Source organism: Medicago truncatula, chromosome 3 (genome assembly GCF_003473485.1).
Source record: "Medicago truncatula cultivar Jemalong A17 chromosome 3, MtrunA17r5.0-ANR, whole genome shotgun sequence".
Classification (NCBI taxonomy): Eukaryota; Viridiplantae; Streptophyta; class Magnoliopsida; order Fabales; family Fabaceae; genus Medicago; species Medicago truncatula.
In genome coordinates, this window is record NC_053044.1 from 33,912,279 (window position 1) to 33,918,313 (window position 6,035).

Genomic DNA, 6,035 nt, shown 5'->3' on the forward strand with positions numbered 1-6,035 from the left:
GGGACTAAAATCAAAACGAGGCATATTTGCAGGACTAAAACCATATTTTAGCCATAATACTCCTTTAGTTTCAAAATGAGTGGTGTTTACCACCAATTGCACACAGATTAAGGAATGGAATATAGTAGTCAAATGTCATAGCAATTTTACCAAATTATCTTAATCAACTATTGGTTTGTTTTTCATTGAAGAAAAAAAAAATATTTTGGAAGTAGTGTAACATAGTATTAATTGAAGGGTACAATTAAAAAGAAAAAGTTATTATTGCATTGGAAACTGAAAATGACATTCATTTTGAAACAATTTTTTTTTTTTGGCTAAAACGACATTCATTTTAAAATTTTTAAATGGAGGGAGTATTATATTATTATCATTTTATTTTATAAATGTATTTTTCATGTTTGTTAGCTTTTTTTATTTGACTAACACGTGAAATTTTAGTTTTTTAAACTCAATTAAACATGACATAATTGGTCAATTATCTATTTTTGGTCATAAATGTTTCAATTTCTAGTTTTTTTTAACTGATTAACAAATTGGATGAATTGAAATGATTGTATGAAGAGAAGTGATGCATAAACACACTTATGTGACAAACCATTATGTACACCTTCACATGAGGCATTTTTTTATTAATTACATAAGGACAATTTTGTCAAACAATAAAAATTTAAGGGCAATCTTGTCAAAAACACTTTGCAACTTTCTCTTTCTCTTTCTCACCCTCTTCTCTCTCTTCCATTCTCTGGCTCATCTCCCTGCATGTTTTCCTCTCCACTGCTTTCCATATTTCTTCCTCCGCCACCACCGTTGTCACCACCATCGTATCTCTCTCCCGTTCTCGTTGTCATATGACCGTCACCACCACCAATATTACGATATTTATATATATTTATATATATAGACACATAAATATTATTTATAAAATTTGGGGCGTTACATCAGTAGAGAAAACTACCCTTTTCAGCATTTTTTGGTTAGATTTTTCTTTTCAAAAATATCCTTAATTTTCAATGAAAACAACACATGTAACAAATAGATAATCCTTCAAAAAAAAAATTAACAAATAGATAAGAATAAATTTAAATATTATAATAAAAGTGTAACAAACAAAAATGTCCATTTTTTTCCTTTATCATTTAAATTGTAACAAACTAGATAAGTGTATCTATACTTACTTTTTCGTTATCCCAATTATACCCTTAAGCAACAATTTTTTTAGGTTTAAATGTTTGTTTAGTCCCTGCACTTTCATCCAATTTTGGCTTTGGTCCCTGCACTTTTTTTTGTTTGGCATTGGTCCCTGCACTTTATAAATTTTTTGGCATTAGTCCTTATGTTAAGTATCTGTTAGAAAAAAAACTAAAACTAACGGTGTGCAACGTGGACCAATCATGGTACGCCACGTGGCTCACTAAAAGACAAAAAAATCAACTTTTTAACTTAAAAATATCATTAGTCTCTGCACTTTGGTATTGGTCCTTGAATTTTTTTATTTAAAAAAAAAAACTCATTCAATGAAACTATTATGTTTTATTATTGTTTTGTTCATTATTTTTATTGGAATAATCATGTAAAAAATAAAATCAAAAAAATCTTTTTAAAAAATTGATTAAAGCTTAACAAAAGATCAATAAAAGATCTTTTTAGAGAGCAAAATATCTTACTTATACCTTTTATTTGACAATAAATATCTTAGTTTGTTTTTTTAAAAAGGGGAATAGATATCTTACTTATCTCTACTACTTTTTATATAATAAATAAACTTTTTTTAGAGCATGAAACACAAGATTTCTCATGTTGCAATTAGATGCCTGTTGGCAGAACAAAAATATAGACCGTACATTGACGAAGTGGTGAGATCGTTGGAACAACTTCAGGATTCCAATGACAAAACAAATGGTCATAACTCAAGCAGCAGTGGTTCAAAATAACATGGAAAAAGTGTCGATGAAGTACTTCTAATATGAGTTCATCTGCTGTTTCTCCTCTACTACATAAGTAGAAGAATAAATTTTTGGACATATTACACATACCTCAGATAGTATACATTATTTTAAAGAATATATATATACAGAAATAGTGCTTCCTATATTCATGATCCAAATTATCCACTGGCATGTCTAGTCGCTCAAAAATGTTAGCAACAAGAGTTTTTTTCTCTCGTTCATTCCGACGTTTTTCTTAGAAAATGCATAAGTATGGATGGTTAGTTTAGTTATATATAAAAGTAGTTTTAAATGTAAGAGTTTAAATTTATATTTAGATTAGTCGTGGATCACTCATTGGCACTTCTCAATTCAATTCATGTGTGCCCTGATTTTATTTGAAATTTTAAAATATAGCTTTTGGCCTGCTGTGATTTTGAACCATGACTCTATCAAATTCACTATCAGTCCAAACATACATTGTAAATGCATCATCATAAATTTCCATGTAACCGATACAAAATGTGTCTCGGTAACTTATGTATGCATACTTGCACTAAGCTATTGTAAATTTTCTTTTAACTTTTACAAAAAGTATCCATATCATAAAGTAACTTCAATAGTACCGTGAATGATAAGTGGTTTTTGAAAAAAACAATGATATTAGAAAATACTAGGTTTGTTCATATCTGCAATGGTTTAGAGAAGTTCGGTGATGTTAGTAGCCTTCTTGGTGAAGCTAATGGTGATCTTATCATAGAAAATAGAAACGAACATTATTAGAGGATTGATAATGTTGGAGCTGGTTCTTGTGGGAGAGTGACTTTGGAGGTTTTGTTGCAAGAAGATACTTTGGGCCAAATTCCTTTACAATGTACAAATTCAGGACATGGAGGAGTAGCCACAAAACTGTCCCACATCGGTAACTATGAGTCGAATGGATAGGAACTTTGGCTATAAAACAAAAGGCTATTCCTAGACAACGGAACAGTGTCATTTATGGCCATAAACTGGCCAATTAAATTAATTGTTTGATGTCTTTATTTTTCTCCAAGACTGAGTCAACTTGATTGATTCTCAATTTTGTTGATTCAGTCTGGTGAAAATAAAAGATATATAAAATTAGGTGACAACTAGGGTACCTACGGAAGAATGGTGGATAATTTATCCCAATTAATACATATTAGTCACATAAACACATTTTTAAGTGGTAATTTAGAAAAAATCATAAAATTAATAAGGGGTGTTAACCGGTGCTTGAGGGCATTGGTAAAGAAGTTAAGAGTAAAAAGGAAAAAAATATAATTTGCATTGAAAAAAGCAATATTTTAACTTTTAAAACATAGAATACAAATAATTTCTTAACTAGTGTCCCGGAACACCGGTTAATATTTCTCAATTTATAAATCTATAAATAGTTTTTAGAGTAAATTTTTTCATAACAGAAGTTATAATTACATGTGATGTTTTTCTTTTAGAATTTTTTTGTATGAAATACACCAATAGTTAAATTTAGTATATTATAATTATCCTTCAAGAAAAAGTATATTGTAATTATAATTTTTGTTTTGGGTCAGCTAAAAAGTCAATCTTTATCTGATACGTGGACAAGAAGTTTACCGGACTGACGCACACCACCCGAGCAACCATGCTAACTCTTGTTCACGCCACCGGCTAGAGCAACCTTCCGTGGATCAAGCACCGTACATGTGTCTCTAATAGTCTTATGATAATACGCCACATCTCATATAGACGGTTATTTTCACAGCGCGCCTATATAAGAGTGACTTAGCTTCACCCTTAAAGTATGATTCACTTTCCCACACTTTTTACACATTCCACATCATTTCCCTCACAGACTCGAGTCTTAGAGTGCTAATGTGCCTGCATGCACCTTTCGTCCCAGCATAAAGACTCGTCGCCACCGTACCGGAGCACTTTCCGCCGCTGTTGCCTCCATTGGCTCCTCACCGGACTGATCAATTTCATCTTTATCTTATATCTTCTATTAATAACTGAAAATAACTTCGAGTAAAATTGATTCAGAATACTCGCAACCTCTTGCTTATCTTTCACACAATTGTCCAAGCAATGAAACCATGAACAACTTTTTATACATGAGGACACTTCTCTCTTCTGTCTTTCAATTCCATAAGGATTAGTTTCTTTGGTTAAATAAGTAAATGGTCCCTCTAAATATACCAACATTTGATTTTAGTTCCTCTAAAATATTCTTTAGGCTTTTGGTCCCTCTAAAATTTTCCAATGAAATTTTCCAGAAAATGATAGAATATTATTACAATATTTTGCAAAAAAAAATTAGAATTTTTTAACAAAACATGAATTAAATATGAATTTTAATGTTTTTGGTGCTAAAAAAATTTATATTAAGTTCATGTTATGTCAAAAAATTCTATTTTTTTTTTTGCAAAATATTGTCATAATTTTCTACTCATTTCTGAAAAATTTCATTAAAAAATATGAAGTTTAGGCATGAGTTGATTAAAAAATAGAGACTAATTTCGTTAATGAAATTTTTTGGAGGGACCAAAAGCCTAAAAAAAATTAGAGACTAAAATTAAATATTGATATATTTAGGGGGACCATTTACTTATTTAAAAGCTATTTAGAGACTAAAATTTAGCATTTTTTTTAAAAAAAAGAGATCCTAATAAGTTGTTTTCCATAAATAAGTTATTTTGAATAAATTGTTTTTTAAAAGAGATCCTAATAAGCTGTTTTGCATAAATAAGTTGTTTCGAATAAGCTGTTTTTGAAAAAAGAGATCCTAATAAGTTGTTTTTCATAAATAAGCTGTTTCGAATAAGCTGTTTTTTTATAAAAAAAGATCCTAATAAGTTGTTTTGCATAAATGAGCTGTTTTTGAAAAAGAGATCCATAAGTTGTTATCTGATGGATGTCTAGTTGCTCACCTAATGTACAAATTTTCATGCCAAAATGATAGCAAAATGGTACTCCCTCTGTTTCAAAATGAGTGTCGTTTTAGCCAAAAAAATTATTTCAAAATGAATGTCACTTTCAGTTTTCAATGCAATAATAATTTTTTCTTTTCAATTGTAACCTTCAATTAATATTATATTACACTACTTCCAAAGTATTATTTTTTCTCTAATGAAAAACAAGTCAATAGTTGATTAGGATAATTTGGTAAAATTGTTATGACATTTGACTACTTTATTTCATTCCTTAATCTATGTGCAACTGCTAAAATGACACTCATTTTAAAACGGAGGGAGTAGCATTTTTCGGCTTAATACATGCTTTGGTCCCTTAACTTATTTTTGAATTTCATTTTGGTCCCTTAATTTTAAACTGTCTCAATTTGGTCCCATAACTTTACCTCCGTTTACCTAAGTGGTCCCTTCTGTTAAAAAAACTAACAGAGACCACTTAGGTAAACGGAGGTAAAGTTATGGGACCAAATTGAGACGGTTTAAAGTTAAGGGACCAAAATGAAATTCGAAAATAAGTTAATATACCTTCAAATAATTTTTATTTTTTTTACATTTGACTCATTAGAAAAAAAAAAAGTGTTATAATATAATATACCATCCGATTTTGGGAGAAAGAAGTAGTGGTAATTTGAAGTTTGATTAATAGGTAGGAAAGTCTGATCAATAATTATTCTACTCAATAATTTAATTTAGATTCTTGTTATATAGATTTTGGAATATATTTCTTTTGTATATGTTTATTTCATTATTATTATTATTATTATTATTATTATTATTATTATTATTATTATTAATGTTAATTTTTGTTTTGAATTGAAATTATTTTGATTTAGACTAAAATTATAGGTATAGGTATTAAAATTATTTTTATTAGGCTTAATACATGCTTTGGTCCCTCAACTTATTTTTGAATTTCATTTTGATCCCTTAACTTTAAACCGTCTCAATTTGGTCCCATAACTTTACCTCCGTTTACCTAAGTGGTCCCTTCGGTTAGTTTTTTTAACAGAAGGGACCACTTAGGTAAACGGAGGTAAAGTTATGGGACCAAATTGAGATAGTTTAAAGTTAAAGTACCAAAATAAAATTCAAAAATAAATTAAGGGACCAATTAAGCCAGCATTTTTCTCAT